We start from the raw sequence: 19,493 nt of genomic DNA, 5'->3' as shown, positions 1-19,493 counted from the left end.
GTTCTACACAACATACAGACAGAGGCTAGGGCTTCCTGTAGGCTAGGGCTTCCTGTAGGCTGGGGCTTCCTGTAGGCTAGGGCTTCCTGTAGGCTAGGGCTTCCTGTAGGCTAGGGCTTCCTGTAGGCTAGGGCTTCCTGTAGGCTAGGGGCTTCCTGTAGGCTAGGGGCTTCCTGTAGGCTAGGGGCTTCCTGTAGGCTAGGACTTCCTGTAGGCTAGGGCTTCCTGTAGGCTAGGGCTTCCTGTAGGCTAGGGCTTCCTGTAGGCTAGGGGCTTCCTGTAGGCTAGGGGCTTCCTGTAGGCTAGGGGCTTCCTGTAGGCTAGGGGCTTCCTGTAGGCTAGGGGCTTCCTGTAGGCTAGGGCTTCCTGTAGGCTAAGGCTTCCTGTAGGCTAGGACTTCCTGTAGGCTAGGGCTTCCTGTAGGCTAGGGCTTCCTGTAGGCTAGGGCTTCCTGTAGGCTAGGGCTTCCTGTAGGCTAGAGCTTCCTGTAGGCTAGGGCTTCCTGTAGGCTAGGGCTTCCTTCTAGGCTAGTGCTTCCTTCTAGGCTAGGGCTTCCTTCTAGGCTAGGGCTTCCTGTAGTCTAGGGCTTCCTGTAGGCTAGGGCTTCCTGTAGGCTAGGGCTTCCTGTAGACTAGGGCTTCCTGTAGGCTAGGGCTTCCTTCTAGGCTAGGGCTTCCTGTAGTCTAGGGCTTCCTGTAGGCTAGGGCTTCCTGTAGGCTAGGGCTTCCTGTAGGCTAGGGCTTCCTGTAGGCTAGGGCTTCCTGTAGGCTAGGGCTTCCTTCTAGGCTAGGGCTTCCTGTAGGCTAGGGCTTCCTGTAGGCTAGGGCTTCCTGTAGGCTAGGGCTTCCTGTAGGCTAGGGCTTCCTGTAGGCTAGGGCTTCCTGTAGGCTAGGGCTTCCTTCTAGGCTAGGGCTTCCTTCTAGGCTAGGGCTTCCTTCTAGGCTAGGGCTTCCTTCTAGGCTAGGGCTTCCTTCTAGGCTAGGGCTTCCTTCTAGGCTAGGGCTTCCTTCTAGGCTAGGGCTTCCTTCTAGGCTAGGGCTTCCTGTAGGCTAGGGCTTCCTGTAGGCTAGGGCTTCCTGTAGGCTAGGGCTTCCTGTAGGCTAGGGCTTCCTGTAGTCTAGGGCTTCCTGTAGGCTAGGGCTTCCTCTAGGCTAGGGCTTCCTGTAGGCTAGGGCTTCCTGTAGTCTAGGGCTTCCTGTAGGCTAGGGCTTCCTGTAGGCTAGGGCTTCCTGTAGGCTAGGGCTTCCTGTAGGCTAGGGCTTCCTGTAGGCTAGGGCTTCCTGTAGGCTAGGGCTTCCTGTAGGCTTGGGCTTCCTGTAGGCTAGGGCTTCCTGTAGGCTAGGGCTTCCTGTAGGCTAGGGGCTTCCTGTAGGCTAGGGGCTTCCTGTAGGCTAGGGGCTTCCTGTAGGCTAGGACTTCCTGTAGGCTAGGGCTTCCTGTAGGCTAGGGCTTCCTGTAGGCTAGGGCTTCCTGTAGGCTAGGGGCTTCCTGTAGGCTAGGGGCTTCCTGTAGGCTAGGGCTTCCTGTAGGCTAAGGCTTCCTGTAGGCTAGGACTTCCTGTAGGCTAGGGCTTCCTGTAGGCTAGGGCTTCCTGTAGGCTAGGGCTTCCTGTAGGCTAGAGCTTCCTGTAGGCTAGGGCTTCCTGTAGGCTAGGGCTTCCTTCTAGGCTAGGGCTTCCTTCTAGGCTAGGGCTTCCTGTAGTCTAGGGCTTCCTGTAGGCTAGGGCTTCCTGTAGGCTAGGGCTTCCTGTAGACTAGGGCTTCCTGTAGGCTAGGGCTTCCTTCTAGGCTAGGGCTTCCTTCTAGGCTAGGGCTTCCTGTAGGCTAGGGCTTCCTGTAGGCTAGGGCTTCCTGTAGGCTAGGGCTTCCTGTAGGCTAGGGCTTCCTGTAGGCTAGGGCTTCCTTCTAGGCTAGGGCTTCCTGTAGGCTAGGGCTTCCTGTAGGCTAGGGCTTCCTGTAGGCTAGGGCTTCCTGTAGGCTAGGGCTTCCTGTAGGCTAGGGCTTCCTGTAGGCTAGGGCTTCCTTCTAGGCTAGGGCTTCCTTCTAGGCTAGGGCTTCCTTCTAGGCTAGGGCTTCCTTCTTGGCTAGGGCTTCCTTCTTGGCTAGGGCTTCCTTCTAGGCTAGGGCTTCCTTCTAGGCTAGGGCTTCCTTCTAGGCTAGGGCTTCCTTCTAGGCTAGGGCTTCCTTCTTGGCTAGGGCTTCCTGTAGGCTAGGGCTTCCTGTAGAAAGAGGAGGACTGGCTTAGGGTTTGTCGTGGAGTAGGGGTCAAATAAAACATCTAAAACACAACATACAGGGTAGTTCCAACAAATAGGTTCCCAGGTCTGGTGTCTGTCTACTACAGTTATGTAGGGGGGTAACCTGTAGCCCAGGTCTGGTGTCTGTCTACTACAGTTATGTAGGGGGATAACCTGTAGCCCAGGTCTGGTGTCTGTCTACTACAGTTATGTAGGGGGGTAACCTGTAGCCCAGGTCTGGTGTCTGTCTACTACAGTTATGTAGGGGGTAACCTGTAGCCCTGTAGCCCAGGTCTGGTGTCTGTCTACTACAGTTATGTAGGGGGTAACCTGTAGCCCTGTAGCCCAGGTCTGGTGTCTGTCTACTACAGTTATGTAGGGGGTAACCTGTAGCCCTGTAGCCCAGGTCTGGTGTCTGTCTACTACAGTTATGTAGGGGGTAACCTGTAGCCCTGTAGCCCAGGTCTGGTGTCTGTCTACTACAGTTATGTAGGGGGGTAACCTGTAGCCCAGGTCTGGTGTCTGTCTACTACAGTTATGTAGGGGGTAACCTGTAGCCCAGGTCTGGTGTCTGTCTACTACAGTTATGTAGGGGGTAACCTGTAGCCCAGGTCTGGTGTCTGTCTACTACAGTTATGTAGGGGGGTAACCTGTAGCCCAGGTCTGGTGTCTGTCTACTACAGTTATGTAGGGGGGTAACCTGTAGCCCAGGTCTGGTGTCTGTCTACTACAGTTATGTAGGGGGGTAACCTGTAGCCCAGGTCTGGTGTCTGTCTACTACAGTTATGTAGGGGGTAACCTGTAGCCCTGTAGTCCAGGTCTGGTGTCTGTCTACTACAGTTATGTAGGGGGTAACCTGTAGCCCAGGTCTGGTGTCTGTCTACTACAGTTATGTAGGGGGTAACCTGTAGCCCAGGTCTGGTGTCTGTCTACTACAGTTATGTAGGGGGTAACCTGTAGCCCAGGTCTGGTGTCTGTCTACTACAGTTATGTAGGGGGTAACCTGTAGCCCAGGTCTGGTGTCTGTCTACTACAGTTATGTAGGGGGGTAACCTGTAGCCCAGGTCTGGTGTCTGTCTACTACAGTTATGTAGGGGGATAACCTGTAGCCCAGGTCTGGTGTCTGTCTACTACAGTTATGTAGGGGGATAACCTGTAGCCCAGGTCTGGTGTCTGTCTACTACAGTTATGTAGGGGGTAACCTGTAGCCCAGGTCTGGTGTCTGTCTACTACAGTTATGTAGGGGGTAACCTGTAGCCCAGGTCTGGTGTCTGTCTACTACAGTTATGTAGGGGGTAACCTGTAGCCCAGGTCTGGTGTCTGTCTACTACAGTTATGTAGGGGGTAACCTGTAGCCCAGGTCTGGTGTCTGTCTACTACAGTTATGTAGGGGGTAACCTGTAGCCCAGGTCTGGTGTCTGTCTACTACAGTTATGTAGGGGGGTAACCTGTAGCCCAGGTCTGGTGTCTGTCTACTACAGTTATGTAGGGGGTAACCTGTAGCCCAGGTCTGGTGTCTGTCTACTACAGTTATGTAGGGGGTAACCTGTAGCCCAGGTCTGGTGTCTGTCTACTACAGTTATGTAGGGGGTAACCTGTAGCCCAGGTCTGGTGTCTGTCTACTACAGTTATGTAGGGGTTAACCTGTAGCCCAGGTCTGGTGTCTGTCTACTACAGTTATGTAGGGGGATAACCTGTAGCCCAGGTCTGGTGTCTGTCTACTACAGTTATGTAGGGGGATAACCTGTAGCCCAGGTCTGGTGTCTGTCTACTACAGTTATGTAGAGGGTAACCTGTAGCCCAGGTCTGGTGTCTGTCTACTACAGTTATGTAGGGGGTAACCTGTAGCCCAGGTCTGGTGTCTGTCTACTACAGTTATGTAGGGGGTAACCTGTAGCCCAGGTCTGGTGTCTGTCTACTACAGTTATGTAGGGGATAACCTGTAGCCCAGGTCTGGTGTCTGTCTACTACAGTTATGTAGGGGGTAACCTGTAGCCCAGGTCTGGTGTCTGTCTACTACAGTTATGTACGGGGGTAACCTGTAGCCCAGGTCTGGTGTCTGTCTACTACAGTTATGTAGGTGGTAACCTGTAGCCCAGGTCTGGTGTCTGTCTACTACAGTTATGTAGGGGGTAACCTGTAGCCCTGTAGCCCAGGTCTGGTGTCTGTCTACTACAGTTATGTAGGGGGGTAACCTGTAGCCCAGGTCTGGTGTCTGTCTACTACAGTTATGTAGGGGGTAACCTGTAGCCCAGGTCTGGTGTCTGTCTACTACAGTTATGTAGGGGGGTAACCTGTAGCCCAGGTCTGGTGTCTGTCTACTACAGTTATGTAGGGGGTAACCTGTAGCCCAGGTCTGGTGTCTGTCTACTACAGTTATGTAGGGGTTAACCTGTAGCCCAGGTCTGGTGTCTGTCTACTACAGTTATGTAGGGGGGTAACCTGTAGCCCAGGTCTGGTGTCTGTCTACTACAGTTATGTAGGGGGGTAACCTGTAGCCCAGGTCTGGTGTCTGTCTACTACAGTTATGTAGGGAGTAACCTGTAGCCCAGGTCTGGTGTCTGTCTACTACAGTTATGTAGGGGTTAACCTGTAGCCCAGGTCTGGTGTCTGTCTACTACAGTTATGTAGGGGGTAACCTGTAGCCCAGGTCTGGTGTCTGTCTACTACAGTTATGAAGGGGGTAACCTGTAGCCCAGGTCTGGTGTCTGTCTACTACAGTTATGTAGGGGGTAACCTGTAGCCCAGGTCTGGTGTCTGTCTACTACAGTTATGTAGGGGGTAACCTGTAGCCCAGGTCTGGTGTCTGTCTACTACAGTTATGTAGGGGGTAACCTGTAGCCCAGGTCTGGTGTCTGTCTACTACAGTTATGTAGGGGGTAACCTGTAGCCCAGGTCTGGTGTCTGTCTACTACAGTTATGTAGGGGGTAACCTGTAGCCCAGGTCTGGTGTCTGTCTACTACAGTTATGTAGGGGGTAACCTGTAGCCCAGGTCTGGTGTCTGTCTACTACAGTTATGTAGGGGGTAACCTGTAGCCCAGGTCTGGTGTCTGTCTACTACAGTTATGTAGGGGGGTAACCTGTAGCCCAGGTCTGGTGTCTGTCTACTACAGTTATGTAGGGGGTAACCTGTAGCCCAGGTCTGGTGTCTGTCTACTACAGTTATGTAGGGGGTAACCTGTAGCCCAGGTCTGGTGTCTGTCTACTACAGTTATGTAGGGGGGTAACCTGTAGCCCAGGTCTGGTGTCTGTCTACTACAGTTATGTAGGGGGTAACCTGTAGCCCAGGTCTGGTGTCTGTCTACTACAGTTATGTAGGGGGTAACCTGTAGCCCAGGTCTGGTGTCTGTCTACTACAGTTATGTAGGGGTTAACCTGTAGCCCAGGTCTGGTGTCTGTCTACTACAGTTATGTAGTGGGTAACCTGTAGCCCAGGTCTGGTGTCTGTCTACTACAGTTATGTAGGGGGTAACCTGTAGCCCAGGTCTGGTGTCTGTCTACTACAGTTATGTAGGGGGTAACCTGTAGCCCAGGTCTGGTGTCTGTCTACTACAGTTATGTAGGGGGTAACCTGTAGCCCAGGTCTGGTGTCTGTCTACTACAGTTATGTAGGGGGTAACCTGTAGCCCAGGTCTGGTGTCTGTCTACTACAGTTATGTAGGGGGTAACCTGTAGCCCTGTAGCCCAGGTCTGGTGTCTGTCTACTACAGTTATGTAGGGGGTAACCTGTAGCCCAGGTCTGGTGTCTGTCTACTACAGTTATGAAGGGGGTAACCTGTAGCCCAGGTCTGGTGTCTGTCTACTACAGTTATGTAGGGGGTAACCTGTAGCCCTGTAGCCCAGGTCTGGTGTCTGTCTACTACAGTTATGTAGGGGGTAACCCGTAGCCCAGGTCTGGTGTCTGTCTACTACAGTTATGTAGGGGGTAACCTGTAGCCCAGGTCTGGTGTCTGTCTACTACAGTTATGTAGGGGGTAACCTGTAGCCCTGTAGCCCAGGTCTGGTGTCTGTCTATTACAGTAATGTATGGGTTAACCTGTAGCCCAGGTCTGGTGTCTGTCTACTACAGTTATGTAGGGGGTAACCTGTAGACCAGGTCTGGTGTCTGTCTACTACAGTTATGTAGGGGGTAACCTGTAGCCCTGTAGCCCTGTAGCCCAGGTCTGGTGTCTGTCTATTACAGTTATGTAGGGGGTAACCTGTAGCCCAGGTCTGGTGTCTGTCTACTACAGTTATGTAGGGGGTAACCTGTAGCCCTGTAGCCCAGGTCTGGTGTCTGTCTATTACAGTTATGTAGGGGGTAACCTGTAGCCCAGGTCTGGTGTCTGTCTACTACAGTTATGTAGGGGGTATCCTGTAGCCCAGGTCTGGTGTCTGTCTACTACAGTTATGTAGGGGGTAACCTGTAGCCCAGGTCTGGTGTCTGTCTACTACAGTTATGTAGGGGGTAACCTGTAGCCCAGGTCTGGTGTCTGTCTACTACAGTTATGTAGGGGATAACCTGTAGCCCAGGTCTGGTGTCTGTCTACTACAGTTATGTAGGGGGTAACCTGTAGCCCAGGTCTGGTGTCTGTCTACTACAGTTATGTACGGGGGTAACCTGTAGCCCAGGTCTGGTGTCTGTCTACTACAGTTATGTAGGTGGTAACCTGTAGCCCAGGTCTGGTGTCTGTCTACTACAGTTATGTAGGGGGTAACCTGTAGCCCTGTAGCCCAGGTCTGGTGTCTGTCTACTACAGTTATGTAGGGGGGTAACCTGTAGCCCAGGTCTGGTGTCTGTCTACTACAGTTATGTAGGGGGTAACCTGTAGCCCAGGTCTGGTGTCTGTCTACTACAGTTATGTAGGGGGGTAACCTGTAGCCCAGGTCTGGTGTCTGTCTACTACAGTTATGTAGGGGGTAACCTGTAGCCCAGGTCTGGTGTCTGTCTACTACAGTTATGTAGGGGTTAACCTGTAGCCCAGGTCTGGTGTCTGTCTACTACAGTTATGTAGGGGGGTAACCTGTAGCCCAGGTCTGGTGTCTGTCTACTACAGTTATGTAGGGGGGTAACCTGTAGCCCAGGTCTGGTGTCTGTCTACTACAGTTATGTAGGGAGTAACCTGTAGCCCAGGTCTGGTGTCTGTCTACTACAGTTATGTAGGGGTTAACCTGTAGCCCAGGTCTGGTGTCTGTCTACTACAGTTATGAAGGGGGTAACCTGTAGCCCAGGTCTGGTGTCTGTCTACTACAGTTATGTAGGGGGTAACCTGTAGCCCAGGTCTGGTGTCTGTCTACTACAGTTATGTAGGGGGTAACCTGTAGCCCAGGTCTGGTGTCTGTCTACTACAGTTATGTAGGGGGTAACCTGTAGCCCAGGTCTGGTGTCTGTCTACTACAGTTATGTAGGGGGTAACCTGTAGCCCAGGTCTGGTGTCTGTCTACTACAGTTATGTAGGGGGTAACCTGTAGCCCAGGTCTGGTGTCTGTCTACTACAGTTATGTAGGGGGTAACCTGTAGCCCAGGTCTGGTGTCTGTCTACTACAGTTATGTAGGGGGTAACCTGTAGCCCAGGTCTGGTGTCTGTCTACTACAGTTATGTAGGGGGGTAACCTGTAGCCCAGGTCTGGTGTCTGTCTACTACAGTTATGTAGGGGGTAACCTGTAGCCCAGGTCTGGTGTCTGTCTACTACAGTTATGTAGGGGGTAACCTGTAGCCCAGGTCTGGTGTCTGTCTACTACAGTTATGTAGGGGGGTAACCTGTAGCCCAGGTCTGGTGTCTGTCTACTACAGTTATGTAGGGGGTAACCTGTAGCCCAGGTCTGGTGTCTGTCTACTACAGTTATGTAGGGGGTAACCTGTAGCCCAGGTCTGGTGTCTGTCTACTACAGTTATGTAGGGGTTAACCTGTAGCCCATGTCTGGTGTCTGTCTACTACAGTTATGTAGGGGGTAACCTGTAGCCCTGTAGCCCAGGTCTGGTGTCTGTCTATTACAGTAATGTATGGGTTAACCTGTAGCCCAGGTCTGGTGTCTGTCTACTACAGTTATGTAGGGGGTAACCTGTAGACCAGGTCTGGTGTCTGTCTACTACAGTTATGTAGGGGGTAACCTGTAGCCCTGTAGCCCTGTAGCCCAGGTCTGGTGTCTGTCTATTACAGTTATGTAGGGGGTAACCTGTAGCCCAGGTCTGGTGTCTGTCTACTACAGTTATGTAGGGGGTAACCTGTAGCCCTGTAGCCCAGGTCTGGTGTCTGTCTATTACAGTTATGTAGGGGGTAACCTGTAGCCCAGGTCTGGTGTCTGTCTACTACAGTTATGTAGGGGGTATCCTGTAGCCCAGGTCTGGTGTCTGTCTACTACAGTTATGTAGGGGGTAACCTGTAGCCCAGGTCTGGTGTCTGTCTACTACAGTTATGTAGGGGGTAACCTGTAGCCCAGGTCTGGTGTCTGTCTACTACAGTTATGTAGGGGATAACCTGTAGCCCAGGTCTGGTGTCTGTCTACTACAGTTATGTAGGGGGTAACCTGTAGCCCAGGTCTGGTGTCTGTCTACTACAGTTATGTACGGGGGTAACCTGTAGCCCAGGTCTGGTGTCTGTCTACTACAGTTATGTAGGTGGTAACCTGTAGCCCAGGTCTGGTGTCTGTCTACTACAGTTATGTAGGGGGTAACCTGTAGCCCTGTAGCCCAGGTCTGGTGTCTGTCTACTACAGTTATGTAGGGGGGTAACCTGTAGCCCAGGTCTGGTGTCTGTCTACTACAGTTATGTAGGGGGTAACCTGTAGCCCAGGTCTGGTGTCTGTCTACTACAGTTATGTAGGGGGGTAACCTGTAGCCCAGGTCTGGTGTCTGTCTACTACAGTTATGTAGGGGGTAACCTGTAGCCCAGGTCTGGTGTCTGTCTACTACAGTTATGTAGGGGTTAACCTGTAGCCCAGGTCTGGTGTCTGTCTACTACAGTTATGTAGGGGGGTAACCTGTAGCCCAGGTCTGGTGTCTGTCTACTACAGTTATGTAGGGGGGTAACCTGTAGCCCAGGTCTGGTGTCTGTCTACTACAGTTATGTAGGGAGTAACCTGTAGCCCAGGTCTGGTGTCTGTCTACTACAGTTATGTAGGGGTTAACCTGTAGCCCAGGTCTGGTGTCTGTCTACTACAGTTATGTAGGGGGTAACCTGTAGCCCAGGTCTGGTGTCTGTCTACTACAGTTATGAAGGGGGTAACCTGTAGCCCAGGTCTGGTGTCTGTCTACTACAGTTATGTAGGGGGTAACCTGTAGCCCAGGTCTGGTGTCTGTCTACTACAGTTATGTAGGGGGTAACCTGTAGCCCAGGTCTGGTGTCTGTCTACTACAGTTATGTAGGGGGTAACCTGTAGCCCAGGTCTGGTGTCTGTCTACTACAGTTATGTAGGGGGTAACCTGTAGCCCAGGTCTGGTGTCTGTCTACTACAGTTATGTAGGGGGTAACCTGTAGCCCAGGTCTGGTGTCTGTCTACTACAGTTATGTAGGGGGTAACCTGTAGCCCAGGTCTGGTGTCTGTCTACTACAGTTATGTAGGGGGTAACCTGTAGCCCAGGTCTGGTGTCTGTCTACTACAGTTATGTAGGGGGGTAACCTGTAGCCCAGGTCTGGTGTCTGTCTACTACAGTTATGTAGGGGGTAACCTGTAGCCCAGGTCTGGTGTCTGTCTACTACAGTTATGTAGGGGGTAACCTGTAGCCCAGGTCTGGTGTCTGTCTACTACAGTTATGTAGGGGGGTAACCTGTAGCCCAGGTCTGGTGTCTGTCTACTACAGTTATGTAGGGGGTAACCTGTAGCCCAGGTCTGGTGTCTGTCTACTACAGTTATGTAGGGGGTAACCTGTAGCCCAGGTCTGGTGTCTGTCTACTACAGTTATGTAGGGGTTAACCTGTAGCCCATGTCTGGTGTCTGTCTACTACAGTTATGTAGTGGGTAACCTGTAGCCCAGGTCTGGTGTCTGTCTACTACAGTTATGTAGGGGGTAACCTGTAGCCCAGGTCTGGTGTCTGTCTACTACAGTTATGTAGGGGGTAACCTGTAGCCCAGGTCTGGTGTCTGTCTACTACAGTTATGTAGGGGGTAACCTGTAGCCCAGGTCTGGTGTCTGTCTACTACAGTTATGTAGGGGGTAACCTGTAGCCCAGGTCTGGTGTCTGTCTACTACAGTTATGTAGGGGGTAACCTGTAGCCCAGGTCTGGTGTCTGTCTACTACAGTTATGTAGGGGGTAACCTGTAGCCCAGGTCTGGTGTCTGTCTACTACAGTTATGTAGGGGGTAACCTGTAGCCCTGTAGCCCAGGTCTGGTGTCTGTCTACTACAGTTATGTAGGGGGTAACCTGTAGCCCAGGTCTGGTGTCTGTCTACTACAGTTATGAAGGGGGTAACCTGTAGCCCAGGTCTGGTGTCTGTCTACTACAGTTATGTAGGGGGTAACCTGTAGCCCTGTAGCCCAGGTCTGGTGTCAGTCTACTACAGTTATGTAGGGGGTAACCCGTAGCCCAGGTCTGGTGTCTGTCTACTACAGTTATGTAGGGGGTAACCTGTAGCCCAGGTCTGGTGTCTGTCTACTACAGTTATGTAGGGGGTAACCTGTAGCCCTGTAGCCCAGGTCTGGTGTCTGTCTATTACAGTAATGTATGGGTTAACCTGTAGCCCAGGTCTGGTGTCTGTCTACTACAGTTATGTAGGGGGTAACCTGTAGACCAGGTCTGGTGTCTGTCTACTACAGTTATGTAGGGGGTAACCTGTAGCCCTGTAGCCCTGTAGCCCAGGTCTGGTGTCTGTCTATTACAGTTATGTAGGGGGTAACCTGTAGCCCAGGTCTGGTGTCTGTCTACTACAGTTATGTAGGGGGTAACCTGTAGCCCTGTAGCCCTGTAGCCCAGGTCTGGTGTCTGTCTATTACAGTTATGTAGGGGGTAACCTGTAGCCCAGGTCTGGTGTCTGTCTACTACAGTTATGTAGGGGGTATCCTGTAGCCCAGGTCTGGTGTCTGTCTACTACAGTTATGTAGGGGGTAACCTGTAGCCCAGGTCTGGTGTCTGTCTACTACAGTTATGTAGGGGGTAACCTGTAGCCCTGTAGCCCTGTAGCCCAGGTCTTGTGTCTGTCTACTACAGTTATGTAGGGGGTAACCTGTAGCCCAGGTCTGGTGTCTGTCTACTACAGTTATGTAGGGGTTAACCTGTAGCCCAGGTCTGGTGTCTGTCTACTACAGTTATGTAGTGGGTAACCTGTAGCCCAGGTCTGGTGTCTGTCTACTACAGTTATGTAGGGGGTAACCTGTAGCCCAGGTCTGGTGTCTGTCTACTACAGTTATGTAGGGGGGTAACCTGTAGCCCAGGTCTGGTGTCTGTCTACTACAGTTATGAAATGGGACTGTGAAGAGACACAGTCTACATATTAGTATATACACACTATATATGAGACACAGCCCTATGTGCACTTAGGTGTTCTTTAATCTGGTTGTATTGGTACCTTGAGTTACCTTGGTTACCAGAGAGTTCCATGTTATGGATCAATTTAATGCCAGCAGCATACCACCCTGCATACCACTGTGTTAGGTAGCAGCATACCACCCTGCATACCACTGTGTTAGGTAGCAGCATACCACCCTGCATACCACTGTGTTAGGTAGCAGCATACCACCCTGCATACCACTGTGTTAGGTAGCAGCATACCACCCTGCATACCACTGTGTTAGGTAGCAGCATACCACCCTGCATACCACTGTGTTAGGTAGCAGCATACCACCCTGCATACCACTGTGTTAGGTAGCAGCATACCACCCTGCATACCACTGTGTTAGGTAGCAGCATACCACCCTGCATACCACTGTGTTAGGTAGCAGCATACCACCCTGCATATCACTGTGTTAGGTAGCAGCATACCACCCTGCATACCACTGTGTTAGGTAGCAGCATACCACCCTGCATACCACTGTGTTAGGTAGCAGCATACCACCCTGCATACCACTGTGTTAGGTAGCAGCATACCACCCTGCATACCACTGTGTTAGGTAGCAGCATACCACCCTGCATACCACTGTGTTAGGTAGCAGCATACCACCCTGCATACCACTGTGTTAGGTAGCAGCATACCACCCTGCATACCACTGTGTTAGGTAGCAGCATACCACCCTGCATACCACTGTGTTAGGTAGCAGCATACCACCCTGCATACCACTGTGTTAGGTAGCAGCATACTACCCTGCATACCACTGTGTTAGGTAGCAGCATACCACCCTGCATACCACTGTGTTAGGTAGCAGCATACCACCCTGCATACCACTGTGTTAGGTAGCAGCATACCACCCTGCATACCACTGTGTTAGGTAGCAGCATACCACCCTGCATACCACTGTGTTAGGTAGCAGCATACCACCCTGCATACCACTGTGTTAGGTAGCAGCATACCACCCTGCATACCACTGTGTTAGGTAGCAGCATACCACCCTGCATACCACTGTGTTAGGTAGCAGCATACCACCCTGCATACCACTGTGTTAGGTAGCAGCATACCACCCTGCATACCACTGTGTTAGGTAGCAGCATACCACCCTGCATACCACCGTGTTAGGTAGCAGCATACCACCCTGCATACCACTGTGTTAGGTAGCAGCATACCACCCTGCATACCACTGTGTTAGGTAGCAGCATACCACCCTGCATACCACTGTGTTAGGTAGCAGCATACCACCCTGCATACCACTACTGGTCTTGCTTCTAAAGCTAAGCAGGGTTGGTCCTTGTCAGTTCCTGGATGGGAGACCAGATGCTGCTGGAAGTGGTGTTGGAGGGCCAGTAGGAGGCACTCTTTCCTCTGGTCTAATAACAATAATATCCCAATGCCCCAGGGGAGTGATTGGGGACATTGCCCTGTGTAGGGTGGCGTCTTTCGGATGGGACGTTAAACGTGTGTCCTGACTCTCTGAGGTCATTAAAGATCCCATGGCACTTATCGTAAGAGTAGGGGTGTTAACCCCGGTGTCCTGACTAAATTCCCAATCTGACCCTCAAACCATCATGGTCACCTAATAATCCCCAGTTTACAATTGGCTCATTCATCCCCCTCCTCTCCCCTGTAACTATTCCCCAGGTCGTTGCTGCAAATGAGAATGTGTTCTAACTTACCTGGTAAAATAACGGATAAATAAAATAAAATAAATAAATAAATAATACTGTATGTTTCCCAGTCTCTGTTCTGGACCTGGGGACGGTGAAGAGACCTCTGGTTGCATGTCTTGTACCGACGAGTGTCTGAACTGTGTGTTTCCCAGTCTCTGTTCTGGACCTGGGGACGGTGAAGAGACCTCTGGTTGCATGTGTTGTACCGACGAGTGTCTGAACTGTGTGTTTCCCAGTCTCTGTTCTGGACCTGGGGACGGTGAAGAGACCTCTGGTTGCATGTGTTGTACCGACGAGTGTCTGAACTGTGTGTTTCCCAGTCTCTGTTCTGGACCTGGGGACGGTGAAGAGACCTCTGGTTGCATGTGTTGTACCGACGAGTGTCTGAACTGTGTGTTTCCCAGTCTCTGTTCTGGACCTGGGGACGGTGAAGAGACCTCTGGTTGCATGTGTTGTAACGACGAGTGTCTGAACTGTGTGTTTCCCAGTCTCTGTTCTGGACCTGGGGACGGTGAAGAGACCTCTGGTTGCATGTGTTGTAACGACGAGTGTCTGAACTGTGTGTTTCCCAGTCTCTGTTCTGGACCTGGGGACGGTGAAGAGACCTCTGGTTGCATGTGTTGTACCGACGAGTGTCTGAACTGTGTGTTTCCCAGTCTCTGTTCTGGACCTGGGGACGGTGAAGAGACCTCTGGTTGCATGTGTTGTACCGACGAGTGTCTGAACTGTGTGTTTCCCAGCCTCTGTTCTGGACCTGGGGACGGTGAAGAGACCTCTGGTTGCATGTGTTGTACCGACGAGTGTCTGAACTGTGTGTTTCCCAGTCTCTGTTCTGGACCTGGGGACGGTGAAGAGACCTCTGGTTGCATGTGTTGTACCGACGAGTGTCTGAACTGTGTGTTTCCCAGTCTCTGTTCTGGACCTGGGGACGGTGAAGAGACCTCTGGTTGCATGTCTTGTACCGACGAGTGTCTGAACTGCCAACTGTTTGAACAGGGAGTAACATCAACACCTCGCACAAAGACCAATCAGTGATGTCAGATACCTAGGCTGTACTAGGGGTGATGCTCTGACGAGGTCAGATACCTAGGCTGTACTAGGGGTGATGCTCTGACGAGGTTCAGATACCTAGGCTGTACTAGGGGTGATGCTCTGACGAGGTCAGATACCTAGGCTGTACTAGGGGTGATGCTCTGACGAGGTCAGATACCTAGGCTGTACTAGGGGTGATGCTCTGACGAGGTCAGATACCTAGGCTGTACTAGGGGTGACTCTCTGACGAGGTCAGATACCTAGGCTGTACTAGGGGTGACTCTCTGACGAGGTCAGATACCTATTCTGTACTAGGGGTGATGCTCTGACGAGGTCAGATACATAGGCTGTACTAGGGGCGACTCTCTGACGAGGTCAGATACCTAGGCTGTACTAGGGGTGATGCTCTGACGAGGTCAGATACCTAGGCTGTACTAGGGGTGATGCTCTGACGAGGTCAGATACCTAGCCTCTACTAGGGCTGATGCTCTGACGAGGTCAGATACCTAGGCTGTACTAGGGGTGATGCTCTGACGAGGTCAGATACCTAGGCTGTACTAGGGGTGACTCTCTGACGAGGTCAGATACCTAGGCTGTACTAGGGGTGACTCTCTGACGAGGTCAGATACCTATTCTGTACTAGGGGTGATGCTCTGACGAGGTCAGATACATAGGCTGTACTAGGGGCGACTCTCTGACGAGGTCAGATACCTAGGCTGTACTAGGGGTGATGCTCTGACGAGGTCAGATACCTAGGCTGTACTAGGGGTGATGCTCTGACGAGGTCAGATACCTAGCCTCTACTAGGGCTGATGCTCTGACGAGGTCAGATACCTAGGCTCTACTAGGGTTGATGCTCTGACGAGGTCAGATACCTAGGCTGTATTAGGGGTGACTCTCTGACGAGGTCAGATACCTAGGCTGTACTAGGGGTGATGCTCTGACGAGGTCAGATACCTAGGCTGTACTAGAGGTGACTCTCTGACGAGGTCAGATACCTAGGCTGTACTAGGGGTGATGCTCTGACGAGGTCAGATACCTAGGCTGATGATGTCAGATACCTAGGCTGTACTAGGGGTGATGCTCTGACGAGGTCAGATACCTAGGCTCTACTAGGGGTGATGCTCTGAGGTCAGATACCTAGGCTGTACTAGGGGTGATGCTCTGAGGTCAGATACCTAGGCTGTACTAGGGGTGATGCTCTGAGGTCAGATACCTAGGCTGTACTAGGGGTGATGCTCTGACGAGGTCAGATACCTAGGCTGTACTAGGGGTGACTCCCTGACGAGGTCAGATACCTAGGCTGTATTAGGGGTGACTCTCTGACGAGGTCAGATACCTAGGCTGTATTAGGGGTGATGCTCTGACGAGGTCAGATACCTAGGCTGTATTAGGGGTGATGCTCTGACGAGGTCAGATACCTAGGCTGTACTAGGGGTGATGCTCTGATGAGGTCAGATACCTAGGCTGTACTAGGGGTGATGCTCTGACGAGGTCAGATACCTAGGCTGTATTAGGGGTGATGCTCTGACGAGGTCAGATACCTAGGCTGTACTAGGGGTGATGCTCTGACGATGTCAGATACCTAGGCTGTACTAGGGGTGACTCTCTGACGAGGTCAGATACCTAGGCTGTACTAGGGGTGACTCTCTGACGAGGTCAGATACCTAGGCTGTACTAGGGGTGACGCTCTGACGAGGTCAGATACCTAGGCTGTACTAGGGGTGATGCTCTGACGAGGTCAGATACCTAGGTTGTACTAGGGGTGATGCTCTGACGAGGTCAGATACCTAGGCTGTACTAGGGGTGACTCTCTGACGAGGTCAGATACCTAGGCTGTACTAGGGGTGACTCTCTGACGAGGTCAGATACCTAGGCTGTACTAGGGGTGACTCTCTGACGAGGTCAGATACCTAGGCTGTACTAGGGGTGACTCTCTGACGAGGTCAGATACCTAGGCTGTACTAGGGGTGATGCTCTGACGAGGTCAGATACCTAGGCTGTACTAGGGGTGACTCTCTGACGAGGTCAGATACCTAGGCTGTACTAGGGGTGACGCTCTGACGAGGTCAGATACCTAGGCTGTACTAGGGGTGACTCTCTGACGAGGTCAGATACCTAGGCTGTACAAGGGGTGATGCTCTGACGAGGTCAACAGGCGCCAGGCAGCAGACAGGAAACCAGGAAGCAGACAGGAAACCAGGAAGCAGACAGGAAACCAGGAAGCAGACAGGAACCAGGCAGCAGACAGGAACCAGGCAGCAGACAGCAAACCAGGAAGCAGACAGGAACCAGGCAGCAGACAGGAACCAGGCAGCAGACAGGAACCAGGCAGCAGACAGGAACCAGGCAGCAGGCAGGAACCAGGCAGCAGACAGGAACCAGGCAGCAGACAGGAACCAGGCAGCAGACAGGAACCAGGCAGCAGACAGGAACCAGGCAGCAGACAGGAACCAGGCAGCAGAACTCTAACTGGGCCCTGTGCTTTGGGAGTTGAGAGTTCAAGGTTGACTCACCTCTCTGTGTATGACTGAAGTTTTAGGGGAGACGGAGAGAAGCTTCAGAATGATTTATTCAAAGATTCTACCACATTCAGTCCAAATAAAGTCCAATAGTTGGACTGTGGTCCTGTAGATAATGGACTGTGGTCCTGTAGTTAATGGACTGTGGTCCTGTAGTTAATGGACTGTGGTCCTGTAGTTAATGGACTGTGGTCCTGTAGTTAATGGACTGTGGTCCTGTAGGTAATGGACTGTGGTCCTGTAGGTAATGGACTGTGGTCCTGTAGGTAATGGACTGTGGTCCTGTAGATAATGGACTGTGGTCCTGTAGATAATGGACTGTGGTCCTGTAGATAATGGACTGTGGTCCTGTAGATAATGGACTGTGGTCCTGTAGATAATGGACTGTGGTCCTGTAGATAATGGACTGTGGTCCTGTAGATAATGGACTGTGGTCCTGTAGTTAATGGACTGTGGTCCTGTAGTTAATGGACTGTGGTCCTGTAGATAATGGACTGTGGTCCTGTAGATAATGGACTGTGGTCCTGTAGATAATGGACTGTGGTCCTGTAGTTAATGGACTGTGGTCCTGTAGATAATGGACTTGACAGCACAGCAAGGGTAGAACACTATTTTGAGGAGCCATGAAATAGACTTTTGTTAAATGACTATTTCTGATGCCTTTTCTCTCCATCTCTGTCCTCCCCCTCCTTCCCCCCGTCTTGTCTCTCCATCTCTGTCCTCCCCCTCCTTCCCCCCGTCTTGTCTCTCCATCTCTGTCCTCCCCCCTCCCCCCCGTCTTGTCTCTCCATCTCTGTCCTCCCCCCCGTCTTGTCTCTCCATCTCTGTCCTCCCCCCTCCCCCCCGTCTTGTCTCTCCATCTCTGTCCTCCCCCCTCCTTCCCCCCCGTCTTGTCTCTCCATCTCTGTCCTCCCCCCCGTCTTGTCTCTCCATCTCTGTCCTCCCCCCTCCTTCCCCCCCGTCTTGTCTCTCCATCTCTGTCCTCCCCCTCCTACCCCCCTGTCTCTCCATCTCTGTCCTCCCCCTCCTTCCCCCCCGTCTCTCCATCTCTGTCCTCCCCCTCCTTCCCCCCCGTCTTAACTCTCCATCTCTGTCCTCCCCCTCCTACCCCCCTGTCTCTCCATCTCTGTCCTCCCCCTCCTTCCCCCCCGTCTTGTCTCTCCATCTCTGTCCTCCCCCCTCCTTCCCCCCCGTCTTGTCTCTCCATCTCTGTCCCCCCCCTCCTTCCCCCCCGTCTTGTCTCTCCATCTCTGTCCTCCCCCTCCTACCCCCCTGTCTCTCCATCTCTGTCCTCCCCCTCCTACCCCCCCGTCTTGTCTCTCCATCTCTGTCCTCCCCCCTCCTACCCCCCGTCTTGTCTCTCCATCTCTGTCCTCCCCCCTCCTACCCCCCCGTCTTGTCTCTCCATCTCTGTCCTCCCCCCCCGTCTTGTCTCTCCATCTCTGTCCTCCCCCCTCCTTCCCCCCCGTCTTGTCTCTCCATCTCTGTCCTCCCCCTCCTACCCCCCTGCTGTCTCTCCATCTCTGTCCTCCCCCTCCTACCCCCCTGTCTCTCCATCTCTGTCCTCCCCCTCCTACCCCCCCGTCTTGTCTCTCCATCTCTGTCCTCCCCCCTCCCCCCCGTCTTGTCTCTCCATCTCTGTCCTCCCCCCTCCTTCCCCCCCGTCTTGTCTCTCCATCTCTGTCCTCCCCCCCGTCTTGTCTCTCCATCTCTGTCCTCCCCCCTCCTACCCCCCCGTCTTGTCTCTCCATCTCTGTCCTCCCCCCTCCTTCCCCCCCGTCTTGTCTCTCCATCTCTGTCCTCCCCCCCGTCTTGTCTCTCCATCTCTGTCCTTCCCCCTCCTTCCCCCCCGTCTTGTCTCTCCATCTCTGTCCTCCCCCCCGTCTTGTCTCTCCATCTCTGTCCTCCCCCCTCTTTCCCCCCCGTCTTGTCTCTCCGTCTCTGTCCTCCCCCTCCTACCCCCCTGTCTCTCCATCTCTGTCCTCCCCCTCCTTCCCCCCCGTCTTGTCTCTCCATCTCTGTCCTCCCCCCTCCTTCCCCCCCGTCTTGTCTCTCCATCTCTGTCCTCCCCCTCCTACCCCCCTGTCTCTCCATCTCTGTCCTCCCCCTCCTACCCCCCTGTCTCTCCATCTCTGTCCTTCCCCTCCTACCCCCCCGTCTTGTCTCTCCATCTCTGTCCTCCCCCCCGTCTTGTCTCTCCATCTCTGTCCTTCCCCTCCTACCCCCCCGTCTTGTCTCTCCATCTCTATCCTCCCCCCCGTCTTGTCTCTCCATCTCTGTCCTCCCCCCTCCTACCCCCCCGTCTTGTCTCTCCATCTCTGTCCTCCCCCCCGTCTTGTCTCTCCATCTCTGTCCTCCCCCCTCCTTCCCCCCGTCTTGTCTCTCCATCTCTGTCCTCCCCCCTCCTACCCCCCCGTCTTGTCTCTCCATCTCTGTCCTCCCCCCCGTCTTGTCTCTCCATCTCTGTCCTCCCCCCTCCTTCCCCCCCGTCTTGTCTCTCCATCTCTGTCCTCCCCCTCCTACCCCCCTGTCTCTCCATCTCTGTCCTCCCCCTCCTACCCCCCTGTC

At 52.9% G+C, this 19,493-nt stretch overlaps 1 protein-coding gene across 2 annotated transcripts in view; it reads left to right on the top strand.

The window, feature by feature from the left end:
• The window catches only part of LOC129854587 (palmitoyltransferase ZDHHC7-like), a 52,120-nt gene that overhangs the window by 4,092 nt on the left and 28,535 nt on the right, over nucleotides 1–19,493 (top strand). The gene's annotated exons all lie outside the window — the stretch shown is intronic.

The sequence above is a fragment of the Salvelinus fontinalis genome, chromosome 4 (genome assembly GCF_029448725.1).
Source record: "Salvelinus fontinalis isolate EN_2023a chromosome 4, ASM2944872v1, whole genome shotgun sequence".
NCBI classification, from domain to species: Eukaryota; Metazoa; Chordata; class Actinopteri; order Salmoniformes; family Salmonidae; genus Salvelinus; species Salvelinus fontinalis.
Note: the sequence above shows the minus strand (reverse complement) of the source record. Positions and strands in the feature narration are given on the sequence as shown.